The sequence below is a fragment of the Lepus europaeus genome (genome assembly GCF_033115175.1).
Source record: "Lepus europaeus isolate LE1 chromosome 23 unlocalized genomic scaffold, mLepTim1.pri SUPER_23_unloc_2, whole genome shotgun sequence".
NCBI lineage: Eukaryota > Metazoa > Chordata > Mammalia > Lagomorpha > Leporidae > Lepus > Lepus europaeus.
The window spans coordinates 17547-35092 of NW_026909016.1; positions in this window are offsets into that span (position 1 = coordinate 17547).

Below are 17546 nucleotides of genomic sequence, written 5' to 3' on the forward strand. Positions count from 1 at the left end.
GGAGGAGCCTATGGGATTGTGGTGTCCACTGGTTCCTCCTTAGGAGGTTGTTGTGTCCAGGGACTCCTCCCATGGGGGAGCACAGGAGGGTGTTGGGTCAATAGGCTCCTCCCTTGGTGGAATGTTGGGAGTGTGGTATCCCTGGGCTCTTCCCGTGGTGGAACATGGGGAGGTGTGGATCCGCCCAAGAAGTTCTCATGGGGGCGTGGTGTCCATGGCTTCCGGTGGCTCATAGGGTGGCGTGGTGTCCATGGCCTCCGGTGGCTCATAGGGTGGTGTGGTGTCCATCGCCTCCGGAGGCTCATAGGGTGGCGTGGTGTCCATCGCCTCCGGTGGCTCATAGGGTGGCGTGGTGTCCATGGGCTCCTCCTCCCAAGGTGGAGTGTACGGAGGAGTGGTATCCATGGCTTCTTCCTGTAGGGGAGCAGAGAGAGAAGAGTTGTTTATAGCTCTCTCCTTTCAGGGAACATATGGGGGTGATGTGTTCCTTGATACCCCCCATTGGGGAGTATAAGGGGAGAGGTGTCCATGGCTTCCTCCTGTGGAGGAGTATCAGGGGGTAAAGTGTCCATATCCTGGATAATTGGATGATGTACTTTACAGGCTTGCTTCCTCCGCCTCCCATTGCCAGTTCGTCTGGTACAATCACGTGTGCTCAGTACAGGTCCTAGAAGGGAAAAGGCAGCAAGGTTGTGTACTGCTGTGCACCTGGGTGACCTCAGCGTCACCTCCCAAAGTGCTTTTGCTTTCTGTTACAAATGTTTTATGTCTAAAGGTTAAGTTGGGGAGTGAGAAAACCAAAAGAGAGCTTCCATCTGCTGATTTGACCCTGAAATGGCCACCACAACTGGCACGGTAGCTGGCCAGACAGGGGCCTGGCACTTCACCAGTGCCTTCCAAAATGGCCACATACTTGAGCCATGTTCTACTGCCTTCCCAGGTACATTAGCAGGCAGCTGGGTTGGAAGTGCAGCAGCTGGGACTCAACCCAGCACTCCTTTGGGATGCTGGTGTTGCAGGCAGTGGCTGAGCCCACTGCACCCCAGCACTGCACACACACGTGCTCCCTGCACTTCTACCACACCTGCCCTACAAGGCTTTCAGATTTCCATGATGATCAGGTGACCTGGCCCAGGGGGTGGTGGCATGTTGGCCTTACCGATGTTGATTCTGTGGGAGGATGCGCGTTGTCGAGTCTGAAGCCCGCAGACAGTGGTCAGCAGTGCCACCATGGCCCTGAGTTTTCTTAGCATCAAACTGGGTTGCCTGATGTGGGGTCTGTAAGACCTATGGGATTTTGCCCATGGACCAGCTGGTCCAGGGCCAGAGGCGGGAGTGTGACCCCAACCTGGGCCTGAGGGCCCCTTAGGTCGGTGGCCAGCTCCCATTGCTGGGGCAGGTGAGGGGGGCAAAATTTGCTCCCCAAAGTCTTATACAATAGGCTGGAGAGTCTCTAAACTGTTAAGACTTCCCAAAGCACTTTTGGCTGCTATCGCTCCGAAGGGCTAAGGCCAAAATGCTGCATCTGCAGAACCTTAGTGGTCACAGAATGGGCACGTGTCACAGAACCTGCTGCTAGGGGTGCGCATCATAGAGAGCAGGGCCTGGCAATGGGTGTGTCCAGGACCCAGGCTAGGGGTGGAGTTTGCCAAGATGGCCTCAGGAGTGGCACATTGTGCAGATGACATGGGAGGAAGTGGCCCTGGCAAAGGCTGCCGATCCCCTCTGGACTCTTGTGTCTCTCCAGGCTCCTACTGAGGGCAGAGGGTGTCTGTATGGAGCATCATGAGCTGTTGGTAGTGCAGTGGCCCCCTCAGTGCTTTTCCAGGGCCTAGAGCCCTCAGGGCACTGGGCAGGACCCATTGCCCGGTCCCTAACCCTTGAAGGACCCTTATGGGGGAGAGGGACAAGAAACTAGGCCTGGGCAAATATCAGGGGCTTCTTAAGAGGATAGATGTTCCCCAGAGTCTAGCGGGCAGGACATTCTCTGGGAAGGAAAAGTCAATCCCCTTCAGAGAACCTCTAGGCACGCCCAGAGCAGAACTGCCCCTCCCCTCCGGGAAACCTGTGGGCGCGCCCAGAGCAGAGCTGCCCCTCCCCTTCGGAGAGTCTCTAGGCGCACACTTATGATGTCACTGTGACCGGCCAATCCTGTAACACCTCAGCACTCTCCCTCAGCACTCTCCCTCAGCATTCTCCGGTATGCTAATTGTCCCTCTGAACCAGCCAATCCCGTGCCACCTCTGCATTTTACACCAGCACTCTCCACCAGCATTCTTCACCAGCATTCTCCCATATGCTAATTCGTTGCCTATATAACCTGTGTGAAACTGCCGCTCAGGGCTCCTCACCGCCTGAGGTGGGGGCCCGTTTGCGCAAACGTTCAATAAAAACCTCGTGCTTTTTGCATCAACTGGTCTGGAGTCTGGATCTTTGGGCGTCCTCCCGAGTAAGTGGGCATCTCTGCAACTGAGAGGTCCAACACCCTCAGGTGGGTGAGTGCTAGGAGCGGTCTCTTGGCAAGCAGGTCCTGTAGGCTATGGCCACATTGGTGTCACCCAGTGTGTGTCCTCCTTCCCTTGTCCTGGAAACACTTAGGAGAGAGCCCTCAGAGCAGAAATGCATGTGCCCCTCAGAGCCTGAGGTGCTGGCAGCACAGTTTTGGGCCAGGTAGGCTGGGAGAGACATGCTGACCATATAACTCAGATTCCATTCCTGCGAGTTCTCTGGGGACACGCCAAGTTGGATTTCCACAAAGACCTGTTTCTCAATCTGTTGCTGCTCCACTCCCAGATCTAGATCCTGAGGTGACCCAGCTTCATCCTCTTATTTAAAAAAAATTTTTTTATTTATTTGAATGACAGAATTAGAGAATGATCCTCCATCTGCCAGTTCTCTCCCCATGTGGCCACCACAGTCAGGGCAGGTCAGGAGAAAGCCGGGAGCTTCCTCCATGTCTCTCGCATGGTACAGGGGCGCAGGGACTTGGGCCATCTTCTGCTGCTTTCTCAGGCACATTAGCGGGGAGCTGCAAGTGCCTCAGGGTGTGGGAATGCACATTGCACCATGATGCCGGCCCACATCCAGCTTTTCTAGAGTGTGTTTGTGTTTCAGTTGTTCTAGGCATAGTACTGTGGATCCTGTGGCTTTTCCCATCTGATTAGAGTCCCTTTTCTTCCTGTTCGGCAGAGTAATGAAACCTTACGGCCGCATGATTCTTTGACCCTCTGCTCTGTTGTGACTGTTCCCCTTGGTGTGACCTTTGTTTTTTTTTTTTTGTATTTTATTTTATTTTTTTTATTAAACTTTTATTTAATGAATATACATTTCCAAAGTACAGCTTATGGGTTACAATGGCTTCCCCCTCCCAAAACTTCCCTCCCACCCACAACCCTCCCCTTTCCCACTCCCTCTCCCCTTCCAATCGCATCACGATTCATTTTCAATTCTCTTTATATACAGAAGATCAGTTTAGTATATATTAGGTAAAGATTTCAACAGTTTGCCCCCATATAGCAACACAAAGTGAAAAAAAATACTGTTGGAGTACTAGTTATAGCATTAAATAAGAGTGTACAGCACATTAAAGACAGAGATCCTACACAATATTTTTTTAAATTAATTAATTTTCTATGCCATTTCCAATTTGACACCAGGTTTTTCCTTTTTTCATTTCCAATTATCTTTATATACAGAAGATCGATTCAGTATATAATTAGTAAAGATCTCATCAGTTTGTACCCACACAGAAACACAAAGTGTAAAAATACTGTTTCAGTACTAGTTATAGCATCACTGCACATTAGACAACACATTAAGGACAGATCCCCCATGGGATGTAAGTACACAGTGACTTCTGTTGCTGACTTAACAATTTGACACTCCTGTTCATGGCGTCAGTAATCTCCCTAGGCTCTACAAATGGAGCATCACCCTCTGAGTCTGTGCTTCTGTGTTGGGTTCTTCAGACGCTGTTTAGAGAATTTAAGGGTGAAAACACAGCCAGCAGTGATTTAAATCCTTAACGTTTCTCCTGCTCTTCATTACTCCTGATGTACCAGACTTCCTGTGGGCAGGATTTCACTTTAGCCTGAAGAATTCCATCCACTTGGTGCTGTTTTGATAGCAAGTGGTCTTCTGATGACTGCTCTTAGTATTCCTTCTTCTCCATCGCCCCTCCTTTTTCTGCATAGGGGGCTGAGATCCTTCAGGGTGTCTTGGTTCCCTGGAGAATCCTGGGGAGGTCTTTTCTTTCCGCACTTGGAGGACAGGGTTCTAGTATCCTGTGGACTTTGTGTTTTCTGATGAGAAGTCAAACCCTCTCATGTGGGTATTCCCTTGTTGGGAGCGTGCCATTGGCTCTGATTTCAAGATCTCTCTCTCTCTCTCTCTCTCTCTCTGTTGTTTTTGTGGATTGTTCACATGTCTCTGTAATGCTTCTGAGCTACTTGGATTGTATTCCTAAAAGGGTGATCTTCCTGGCCATTGGATTCTTTATAGATTTTGTTGTTTACTGCCCCCCCCCCCCCCCCATTTCAGGCTCCCAAACATTAGGACTCTTGCTCTGGTTCACACATCTCTGAGGCTCCATTCATTTAGCTTCCATCTTCTCCCCTTCTCTTTGTTCTTCAACTTGTACCTTTCTGTTGATTGGCATGTAATCTGATCCTTCCTCTTTTTCTACACTCTGGCCCTGATTCCATCCATTGCATTTTGATATGAATGTTGTATGTTCAGGCCTGACATTGCCAGCTTGTGTTTTTCATGGAATTCTTTGTCTGCTCAGAACATTTTCTTCCCATTAATTTCAAGAGCATTTGCCTTTCCTTCTTTGGAAATGGTTAGAGGAGATGCTGTCCCCAGTCCTTCCCACATGAGGACAGGTTCAGAGCCAATCGGTGGTCTTTTTCTTTGAGAGCTGATCAGACTGTCCTAGTCATCTCTATGTTTTGTTGTGTACTGCTCCGTGGTATTCTGGACAGTGTGGGGGTCACAAACTCTCAGGAGGATGCTCATTTTCCTTCTCTGGTGCTTTGTGAAGCCAACCACATAATGCACATCTAACGGATCTTGGTGTTTTGGCTCCTGCCCTACAGTGGTGCACCTTTGTGCAGTTTTCAACTCATTTTCATGGAGCTGTGTCTACTCAGACCTTGTCCCCTTCAGAGGTCACCTGGAAATCAATTGCTTGGTTCCGTGGGGCTCAGTTCCGTGGGGCTCAGTTCCGCAGTCTTTCCTCCTCTGGGGCGTGGCCTGTGTAGGTGCAGAGGGATCTCACATCTTGTGCTGATTCATCTGCAGACTGTTTGTCCCCTGCAGCTCTCCTATTTGCACAGTTCTCCTGACCTTTGCAAGTGTTGCTCTTCCATGTTCTTCTCAGTGGTGTTTACCCTCGTGCTGTGGTCCAGATCCACTGCCAAGAATACCTGTGAGGTGAGATTGTTTGAGAAAAGATCGCTGGAGACTTTCCTCCTCTTCCTTGGAGAATGCCATTGTTTCCAATTTGTTTGAGCAGAAATAGAGTAATTTTCAAGGTTTTCCCTTCGCTACTGCAGAGACAAAGGACAGCTTTGTCAATGAAGGGAGAGGAAAAACACAAATGGGTGTAACATTCCTATTCTCCATCAGTTTCAGGTTGACTGCAGCCCCGGTCAGGAAGACCCTCCCTTTATCTCCATGACAGGCTGGCCTGTCAGCCTGGTGGGTCCATGGTTCTTTGGCCTCTGTGTTCCCTGTGCACAGCTGAGTTTGCCAGCCATGGAGAGAACCCCAGGGGAGGGCCAAGTGTGTCCACATTTCAGTCATGTCCATGTTCCCTATCGTGACTGGTTTGTAATCTCTGGAGTTAGTGATGACTGTGCTTAGTGGAGAATAGAAATGATCAATCCTGACACTCCTCAAGGCAGCACAGAAGTTGATATTGAGCATGAGCCTGTCCCAGTGTCATTCATTGCCCCCTGAATGCATTGGGCCGATCCCTGCAGGCTCCCCTTCCCCATGGATGCATCTCAGTTTTTTCTCTCTGCAGTTAGCCCTGATGTGTCCCAGGAGAGCGTACAGTTCATATGTAGTCATCCAGGGGAAGGAGCTGTGACTGGACAGACATGGAGCAGCCCTTACTGTGTATAAATGATGGTTGGCAACAGGAAAGGAGTCAGCTTTTTGGGGGGATAGCAGGAACTTCAACTATGTTACTGTTGCATGTGAATTGTTTCCCATTTAAATAATGGATCAATTGAGCCAACAAAAACCTTATTCTTGCTAATCATTGGTCAGCCATAGGATTGAGGTGATCCATAAAAGAGAAATGATGGTTGGACATGGTCTCCCTCATTTTAGACCTGGTACATCGTAATTGCTGAGCAAATCTGCTGATTATCCAACTTTGTGGAACCATGATTCTAAATCATTTTGGTAAAGCAAGTGGTAATTCATTTCCTGAATTACTTCAGAGTGGATATTAGTAACACTTTTCTTACAGATGTTAATTATTTGAAGGGCAGAGATACAGAGAGAGAAGGAAAGAGACTTTCCATCCTCTAGTTCACCCCTAGATGGCTGCAATGGCTGGGGTTTGACCAGGCTGAAGCCCAGAGCCAGGAGCTTCATCCTGGTCCCCCATGTGGGTGCAGGGGCCCAAGTACCTGAACCGTCTTCTGCTGCTTTTCCCAGGCCATTCACAGGAAACTGGATCAGAAGTGCAGCAGCCATGACTCAAACCATGTGTGATGCAGACCCTACCATGTGGAGGCTTTACTTTTTATGCCAAAGCACCATCAGCTATTAATAACTTTTGTACAGGAAATACAAATAGAAATGAACATGAAGAGAAAATAATCACTCAGTTTGGGCCATCTAAGAAATCAGAAAATATTTTGATTAGGACAATGTAACAAAGAGTTATTAAGTTATGATAGAAGAGTAACTCTCTTGTATAGAGAATTCCAATAGGTGTCCTAGGGCTCAGGAAGAGCACCTAAGGAAGTGAACATTTCTAGGGGTCCCACTCCCCAAGGATGGGCTTCAGAACTCACAGGTTGCAGTTGATCCAGCAGACAGTGGACAAGTGTTTGTATGACTGAGTGCAGATTTGGTGCACTCTCACTGGGCTGAAGACAGCCATCTGAGGTCTCTCTCCCTCTCTCCTCCACTCTGTCTCCCTGCACACACCTCATGTGTGTTTTCCTTCAGTTTTTCTAAAAGATGTATTTGTTTGTTTGAAAGAGTAACATTGAGGGAGAAGGAGACACACACACACACACACAGAGAGAAAGGGTGAGAGAATGAGAGAGAGAAAAGTAGAGAAAGGCTGAGAGAGAGAGAGAGAGAGAAGAGAAAGAGAGAGAGAGAGGGAGAGAGAGGGAGAGGGAGAGGGAGAGGGAGAGAGTCTTCCAGGCACTGGTTCACTCCCCAGTTGGCTGTCATGGCCAGAGCTACACCAATACCAAACAAGGGCCATGAGCCAGGATCCTGGTGCTTTTTCTGGGTCTCCCACGTTGTTGCAGAAGCCCAACAACTTGAGCCTTCTTCCACTGCTTTCTCAAGCTATAGCAGAGGGCTGGATCAGAATTGGAGCACCCAGGACTTGAACCAGCATGCATATGGGATGCCAGTACTGCAGGCAGTGGCATTTTACCAGCTACACCACAGCACCAGCCCTTTCCTATGGGTTTTGATTCAGTCCTGTTTTTGAGAAATATTTTTTTAAGAAACACGAATGGATTTAAGTATTTCAAACTCTCTCTGAGGTTGATATTATTATTACGACCATGTATGTCACAGGTAATGGAAGATAAGTCTAAAGTGGCAAAGAGAAACCTCTGGTGACTGATCTTCAGGCTTGGACTGTGGGACTTTGGACAAGCAAGGGAAAGACCCTGTGTGCTTTATTTCCTCACTTGTGCAGGATGGTGTACAAAAGAGACAATGTGTAGTTGTGGTGGTTCCTGGGTGTGGCTCAGACTGGGGCTGTCACGGTGTGCTAGAAATGTGGAGAGAGTGATAGAGAGGAGGCCAGGTGATGCTGGGAGGGTGTGAAGGGATCAAGGATGACTTGGGGAGTCAACAGTACAGGGTTGAACTCTGGGAATTAGCAGAGTCCAGGGCTCAGTGGGGGAAGCTCTACGTCAGAGGAGGGTGGCCCTGGCCTCTTTCTCCACCCCTAACTTGTACTTGCCTGCATCTCCCATCTCATCACTCAGCCTGGCCAGAGTGGGCACTAGGGAGAGCATGGCATGGGAGTGGATCCAGTTCAACCTCTCACAAGTGGGTGTGCTGGGTTCACCCTCTGTCTCAGGTGGGGCCTGGGGCAAAGCCTGGTCACAAGGCCCAGCAAGCAGACTCCTTCAGAGTGGCTTTGCTTTGGAGGTGACCCGGAGGTTCTCAGTAATGACTTCCATGATGATAGGTTCAACTCAGACACCTGATCCTGTGAGTGGGGCCGACTCAGGCTGAATATAGGGGGAGTTTGCAGGATGCAATAATCATCTGTGGATGGGATTAATAGTATTTTCCTGAGAATCTTGGTTCTTTGTGACCTGATTAGAAAATGTCAGCACCTGTGTCCTCCTGGTGGCATGTTGTCCACATGTATGTGGACCAGCATCTACTGTGTTTGAGATACGTTTTATAATGTCTGTATGATACACTTGTGTAGTGCACTGTGATGTGTTCTGAGAGGTGCATAGTGATGGATTCAGTGATAGCAGTGGTCAAGTGATGCCAGTGCTGGTAATACAGTGACCCAGAGGTACACCATGAGATATAGTCATATCTAGGGATATGTTAATATACAGTGACATACAATAGTGACATACAGAGACAGGTAGAATGGTATACAGTGTCAGAGCAATTTTTAGTGACAGATGGTGATGTACAGTGACAAATATAGGTGTATAGTGATATAGAGTGACAGATACAGAAATACATAGAGCAGATACGGTGATGCATAGTGGCAGATGTAGTGATGTGTAGTGATATAGTGATACATAAGGACAGATACAGTGATATACAGTGACAGTGATACACAGAGACAGAGTGATATACAGGGAAATCATATGTATGGTGACAGATGTGGTGATAAACAGATATGGCCAATATAGCCCTATCCTGACATATTGTGATAGTGATATATAGTAGTTGGTGGAGTACAGTGTGGAAGATGTTGATACAGTAGTGTAGTGCCACAGTGATATTTAAGAGTGACATAGTAAAAGACACAGATATCGGTGTATCCATGGGTGATGTGTGAGTGTTGGTGTGTGGTGTGTTGTGCACAACATTCCTTGTTGCTCTGTTCTTGCACGTTTTGGCAGAGTTCTCTTACACCTGAGAGTGTCCATCAGGAATAAGGATTGGTTGTCTCTGGGGATGACTAATTCTCTAAGGTCTCAGGATTCATGAATATGCACACCACTTGCTGCATTGTGAAATCTCCTCAGGGCTGGTGTTTGGGACAGTAGTTGCACTGCCACTCGGGACACCCACGTCCTGTATCAGAGTGCCTGGATTGGATTCCTGACTCTGCTTTTGATTCCAGCTTCCAGCTGCTGTGAATGCTGGGAGGCTGCAGGTAATGGCGCAACTACCAGGGTCCCTGACACCCTTGTGGAAGACCTCCATTCAGTTCCTGGGTCCTGGAACCACTCTGCCCCAGCTCTTCCTGAGGTGAGCTTTTAGGGAGTGAACCAGCTGAAGAGAAATCTCTCTCACTCTTGTCACTCTGCCTTTAAAACAAATAATTTAAATTTTGAATTTGTTTTAGTTTCATTGTTGACATGTCTATAGTATAGGCAAAAGGGCATCTCATATTTAAAAATAATGCAAAGCTGGGGCTGGCTTTGTGGCACAGCAGGGAAAGCCACCACCTGCAATGCCAGCATCCCATATGGGGGTTGGTTTATGTCCTTCCAGCTGCTCCACTACCAATCCAGCTCCCTGCTTATGGCCTGGGAAAAGCAGCAGAAGATGGCCCAAGTGCTTGTGCGTCTGCCACCCACATCGGGGACATGGATGAACTCCTGGGCCCTGATTTCAACCTAGCACAGTCCTGGCCATTGTTGCCCTCTAGGGAGTGAACCAGTGGGTTTAAGATAGATCTCTCTCTCCCCTCTCACTCCATACCCCTTAACTGTGGGGAATTCTCTCTCACCCCATCTCTATCTCCTATCTCTCTCTCTCTCTCTCTCTCTCTGTCATCACCCTGGTTTAAAATAAATAACATAAATAGAAAACTTAAAATCCATTCTTTATGTACATTTGCAAAGCATAGGCAAAATGGATAATCATATTTAAAGTATGTGCATAATGGCCATGGGGCCCTGTGGACTGAGGAGGTGACACCCCAAGGGCAGAGCACTGCGAACTTTGGTGGGTGACACAGGGAACTTGCCCTGGACCTGTGATGTGGAGGCCACTGAAAATGTGTCAGAGTCCCAGGGGTGAGAAGTTGAACAACCCTGGGTGAGTCATTAAAGCCCGTTGTGTCCCAGAAGTTCTTTGCCTCTGGGTGCATCATGCGATGTGTCTGGGATGGGCTTGGAGGGGATGACCTTCTGTGGGACTGGAGCCTGGAAGCAATGCATCTCCCTGCATTTCTTGTTCTCTTTCTTCCTAGAAACATTTACAACTGTGGAGTATGGAGCTCTTGGAATGAAAGAGAATGTGTTGATAGTGTTAGCCTAAGCCGTGGCATGGGGCCTGGTACGTGGCTGAGTGACAGGGGGAAAGTCTCTGTGAGGCTGTGATGTGTGTGAGCTGCCCCCGTTCTTACCATCGTCCTTGTGTTAGGATCAAGTTAACATCACAGTTCCCCATGTGCATTCCATTGTCTCAAGGAGTCAGCAAGTTGTCTAGAAAAACACTTTTTTCCCCTACAATCCCGTGTCTTCAGTGGAGTATAAATCTCTTCCAGGAATAGGTGGTGTGGAGGGATCTGTCCTGTATCTCAGTTTTTGCTGTGGTTTATAGCAAATGCTGTATGATGTCTCTTTCCTTTCCATTTAAATGGCTCCTGTTAAAGTCAGTAATTAGAGAATTGTTTTGTTGAAGTGTCCCATGAGTTGTTTGCTAAAGGGTGGGGTACAATAAAAATGTGTGACTTTTGAGATACAAAATTTCAGTGTCACTTGTTAGTTATTTAAGGAAATTATAGGGTATTCAGCCATAACACATGTCAACAGCTTCAGGTGGTCACTGACATCATTACATAAGAGTGCTAATTGTTAAATTAACATCAGGAAACACTGTACACTAACTCCCATGCAGGTCTGCTGTCCTCAATGAGTTGAATTATGAGAGTTAACTGTAAAACTACTTCTTCAATAGTTTGTGTCTGTGTGTTTGTGTGTGTACGTGCAAATTGTTGAAATCTTTACTTAGTAGAGTATTGGTCTTCTGTGTACAAAGTTAATTGAAAATGAATCTTAATGGGGAATGGGGTTGGGAAGTGGAGAGGGAGGAACAGGAAAGGTGGGAGTGTTGGTGGTAGGATGGGAATGGTGGTAAGAATAACTATGGTCCTAAAGCTGTATATTTGAAACTTTTATTCCTTAAAAAAAGTAAATAAAGTTTTATTTTTTAATTTTTTTTATTTTTATTAAACTTTTATTTAATGAATATAAATTTCCAAAGTATAGCTTATGGATTACAATGGCTTCCCCCCTCCCATAACTTCCCTCCCGCCTGCAACCCTCCCCTTTCCCGCTCCCTTTCCCCTTCCATTCATGTAAAGATTCATTTTCAATTCTCTTTGTATACAGAAGATCAGTTTAGTATATATTAGGTAAAGACTTCAGCAAATGGTGGAGTTAGAAATGTGCCAGGGGATTCCAACACAATCCCATCAAGATGGCATGTACCAATGCCATCGCACTAGTCCAAGTGATCAATTTCAGCTCACAATTGATAGCTCTGATAGCTCTAAGAGTCAAAGAGATCACACAAACAAGACAAGTATCTGCTAATACTAACTGATAGAATCAAAAAGGGAGAGAAAGATCCAACATGGGAAGTGGGATACACAGTAAATAATGTTTTTAAGAAAGTATTCAGCCATGCAGTAGCCAGAAAAAAAAAATATAGAGTAATCTAGAGGTGCTCACATTCTTGCTCTGGGATCTGCTTTGTCATGAGAGTGTAGTCTGTGTAGATTGACCTATTATATTTTCAATTGGGCTATGTCCTGTTAGTAACATGGAGCTTAATCCAGACCTCCCACATGGGTGTCAGGCACCTAACTACCTGACCATTCCTCACACTCTCCTATGACCCACACTAACTTCTTTTTTTTTTTTGTATTAAGTTTATTTATTTATTTGAAAGAGTTGCAGGGTGGAGGAGAGAGAGAGAGAGAGAGAGAGAGAGACAGAGACAGAGAGTTCTTCCATCAGCTGGTTCATTCCAGAGATGGCTGTGATGGGCAGGCTGAAGCCAGGCACCAGGAGCATCATTCAGTTCTCCCATGTGGGTGGCGGGGCCAAACATTTGTGTCCTGTTCCTCTAATATTTGCAGGCCATCAGCAGGGAGCTGGATTGGAAGTGGAGCAGCTGAGCAATGAACCGACCACCGTATGGAATGCCAGCATTGCAGGCAACAGCCTTATACACTAAGCCACAGGACTGGCCTCCACATGAACTTCTATTTCTCTCATATTGTTCTGTCAGAGCCACATGGACCAACTTCTTTTAAAAAATGAAACCTATGATTTTTAGTTTCTGCCTACCTTGGTACAATATTATACAATAAAATCATCTTGTTAATTTGTGGGGCAACAAATTTGCTATGTTTCCAGTGCACTTTGTTATTGGCAAAGCTGATGATCAAAATATAGTAAGAATCACTAGAAGCACATTTAGCCTAGTGATTGAGATGCTCATTAAGAGACCCACACATCGGGGCTGGTGCTGTGGTGCAGCAGGTTAAAAGCCCTGGCCTGATGCACCGGCATCCCATATGGATACCGGTTCTAGTCCAGGATGCTCCTCTTTCAATCCAGCTCTCTGCTATGGCCTGGGATAGCAGTAGAAGATGGCCCAACTTCTTGGGCCCCTGAACCCACATAGGAGACCCAGAAGAAGCTCCTGACCCCTGGCTTTGGATCGGCACAGCTCTGGCCATTGCGGAAATCTAGGGAGTGAACCAGTGGATGGAAGACCTCTCACTCTGTCTCTATCTCTCTCTGTGACTCTGTCTTTCCAATAAATACAATAAATATTTACAAAAAAAAAAAAAAAGAAAAAGAAAAAGAAACCCACATCATTGGACCTAGGTTCAGTTCCTCCTGTCTTTAGCTCCTGATTCCAGTGTCCTGCTAATGCAGACTCAAGAAGGCATCAGTGATGGCCTAAGTAAGTCAATTCCTGCCAGCCACAGCCACATGGGAATCCTTGGTTGCATTTCCAGCTCCCAGCTTCAGTCCCTACCTGGTTCAACCCAGTTGATTGCAAGAATTTGGGGAATGAACCAAAAAATGGGAGCATCATCTGTGTCTCAGCCTCTCCAAAAATGTAAAGACTTAGAAGATGTATTCATTATTGAAAGGCAGAGTGACAGAGAGGGAGACACAGAGAGATCTTCCAACCACTGGTTCACTTCCTAGAAGGCCACAGCAGCCATGTGTGGAACTCCATCATGATTTCCCACATGCGGTACAGGGACCCAAGTACTTGGGGTGCCTTCGGCCTTTGCAGGCACATTAGGAGGAAGGCAGATATGCAGTGGAGGAGCCAGGACTCAAATCATTACTCCAGCATGAGATGCCAGCGTCATTGTTGACAGCCTGAACCATAGTGCCATGATGCTGTCACCACAAAATAAATAACCTTAAAAATGTTTTAAATGCATAGTGAGAACACTGGAGTTGCCCCAGTGGTGGGGGAAGACAGGTAGCCTACCAGCCAAGGACATGTTACAGGCTGGCACGTGGTCCTGTTACAGGCTAAACCTATCAGGTCCCTGCTGTCTGGCAGGGGGCACTGTGGAGTAAAGCATGCTCAAATGATTGAGTATAGTCAGGCTTTGGTGGGGCCAGGCAAGGCTGATGTTTTTGCACCTGGCAAGCAGCAGAATTTGGCCCAAATGCTTGCTCCATTTCAACTATGTGGGAGACCCAGCTGGAATTCCTAACTCAAGGCTTTGGCTTGGTCCAACCATGATCATTGAAGTCATTTGGTGAATGAACCAGTAGATGGAAAATCTCTCTCTCTGTTTCTAGCCCTCTCTATCTGTAATCTACCTCCCAGAGATATAAATCTTTCTTTAAAAAAATAAAAATAAAAAAGGTCCCTCCTTCCAATGCCATTGCACTGGGGGCTAAGTTTCCAGCACAGGTATTTTGGGAGGACATTTGAGCCACAGCATTCTTTCAAGGAAGCAGCCAGCGGTGCAGACAGGTGAGGGCTTTGCAACCTCCCTGCAAGACAGCTCTAGTGGGTGTGCCAGAGAGTGGGGCCAGGAGGAAAGACTGTTCTGTCCCACAAGGACCACAGGCAGGGCATGGCAGCTGAGAGGCCCCCATCCTGTAATTGGTTAAGAAGAAGCAGCCACTCTTTTCAGCCAGGAGAGAATCCTGGGCTCCCATCCCTTCAGTTCAGCCACAGGTTTCCTGCTCAGGTGTCAGTCAGTCCTTGTGGACATCCGTGTTGGGCTCTGCAGCCCCCCTGGCCCCCCTGGAAACTTTCCAATAGGATTAGACCTTCCCTGGAAGCTGTCACACAGTCCAATGCTTTCTGACACCGGATCTGCAGAGCAGACACATGAGCACAAGAGACAGGGAGGCTTTTGCATTGAACACTGCCATCTAATTTCAATGTTCAGCCAGCAGGAGGCCACAAGATGAGGGGTTCTCCTGAGTAAGAGGTGTGCCACAGGTTGGAAGGTGGAGGAGAGGATCAGATAGATGGGAGGGTCTCCAGATGAAGAGACTAAGGAATCAGGTCTGTAAGCCAGGAAAAGGCAGGAATCAGGTTGGCAAGGGGGTCCTGCATCCATGGCCGTGTGTCCCTCATCAGACACTGCCTGGGCGGTAGGACAGCAGCAGCTATGAGGGTCCACATCCCTAGGGCTTAGATAATCTGGTCCAGAGGTGCAGGGAAAGGCAGGGATGCAGGGAAAATGGTCCCCTGGAGACAGCTGTAGGCCCCAAGAGGAGAGGCTGGCATGGAAATACTCATGGGCTTTTTAAAAAAGATTTTTCTTTTTATTTATTTATTTGAGAGGGACAGACAGAGAGAAGAGTCTTCCATCTGCTGGTTCACTGCAGACGGAGGATTAATCTAGTGCACTACAGCTCCTGCCCCAATATCCATGGGTGGTTCTTCTTCTGCACCCTGGGCAGTGGCCCTGCTGGTGTCTCCTGTTTCCTCTTCTGTGTCCTCTGCTTTCCTTGTTGCTGGACACTGGAAGGGCAGCAGTCAAATGAATAATCCCTACAGCTGGCACAGGGTTAAAGGAGGAGGCCGTGTGCTGCTCTGCTCTGGGTGGCCATTGCTTCACCCCCAACATGCTCTTGATGCTCCACAGCCCTGTTGCTTCTCCCTGTCATGGTCTTTCCTGGTGACCCCGTTACTTGTCTTGGTGGGGACTGTAGTGGTTGCACTTTGCTGGAAGTGTTCACTGAGCTGCAGGGATGGTGGTGAGTTTGTTCTGCCAGTGAGGCCTGCACAGAGGTCATGAGCACCTGAATCGAAGGCAGCACCTCAGGGTGGCACAGTGAACTCAGGGTGGTGATCAGAGAGACCTGCACCCCTGCAGAAAGATCCTGGGGCCTTTCCCTTATGTCCTACCCGTCAGTCCAGGACCACGGACAGGTGCTGACCCAGACCTGACAGAGGCACTTGGCAGGCTGAGTAAATGGGATCAGAGCAGTTGAGCTCTCTGGTCAAGGGCAGAAGTGAGGACAGAGTTTGCACGGGGAACTCCCTTAGGGATGTGGAGTCACATGGGGTGCTTGGATAGACAGCTAAACTCTCAACCATCACCTTTGGCTGGGAACTCTGCCAAAATCTAAGTGAACAATCCTGGGGATCTTCTGGACAAAAACTATAGGACCGTATTGTGAGTGAGGGCTGATTCCCTTGAGGTCCAAGAGATGGCCTGGTCATATCCTGGAGGGGTAGGCAGTGTCCATGACCCCTCCCCCCATTCTAGACCTTGTGCCAACCATGATTAGATGTGAACCCAAGTCCAGCCCTCACTCTGAGACCCAGGGGCTTGTGGATATCACTGAACCAGCTGAGCAGCAGCCCTGCAGGCCCCCATCCAAGTTGATGCCTCCTCACTGCTCCTCACCAAGTGCTGTTGCCTGTCACATGGGCAGTTGGTTTGGAATGTCCTGGCTTCTGACTGTTGGAAACTGAGCAGTGTACTGGTCACTCCAGGTGGTCCCTGACCACAGCGATGCCTCAATGCAGGGTGGTAGGTTGAGCCATGTGCTATGGGGGAATGGGCACTGTGTGGACCCCCTGATTCTTCAGCGGGGTTGCATGTCAGGAAAGCGATTGCATTTTGGTCAGGGATTTTAAATAGTGAGCCATGAGGTTAGTCAGGATTTGGGGTCATGTATGTCTTCAAGGACATCAGCTGTCTCTTGCAACCCCCCAGGAGATTTTTGGAAAGTGTGGGAGGACAGTCCTTGGTTCCGTGGCCAGGGTAGCATCTTGTGGTCTCAGGGTTCAGGGATCTCCATGCTTAGGGACTCCAGCTGTACATTCACCTTAAGATTCACGAATCATTGGTGAGGTAACTCTGGGGAAGTCATTTAATCTCATTTATTTCAGTGCCTTGAAACCATCAGAAGTCACAGCCGCTATTCTGCCTACACTACATCTCAAGACCATAGGTTTTGTTTGTGAGCTGTGAAGAATCTGTCCCATGCCAGTGTGGAAGAGAAAGCCCTATTTTCTGATTTGTCACCTGTGAGGACCCTCCTCTGAGGACACTAGCACTCAGGTCTCCTTAACTCTACTAGATACTTGGGAAGTGAATACTTACGTCAATGGCTCTTATGACATAGCAGCCAGTATTTTTAGGCTTTGGATTAAGTTATTTTTAACCTCACAGTCATGCTACTACACAGGCCCTTCAACATTTCCACATGTGAAAGTGGGTCACTTCCACTTTTGTTGCTGCTGTGAATACTGCCACTATGAACATTTGCCTTAGATTGTTACATGAAGGAAAGTATTTTTTTCCTGCGTAGATATTCCTGAGCAGAATAGCTGGACCACACAGCAGCCCTGTGTTTAACTTTCTGAGAAAGTGTCACACTTCTGGGGGGATTAGCTGAAGCAGTGGTTGAAGTTTCCACTTTTGTGACCTCACTGGCAGCACTTTTCTGAACAATTTGCAGGCATCCTAGTGTTGATCTCTCAGGTCCTGTATAAACAGTGTTTCACTCTCGTGAGTCTCTCTGTGGCCTTCAGCTTATTATGATATGAAATTATAATGCCAGGGTACATTGAACTTCCTGATTATTTTTAAATTGCGTAGACAGAATCAAAGAGATGGCCTCTGCTGGTTCACTTCTAAAATGCTTGCTACAACTACA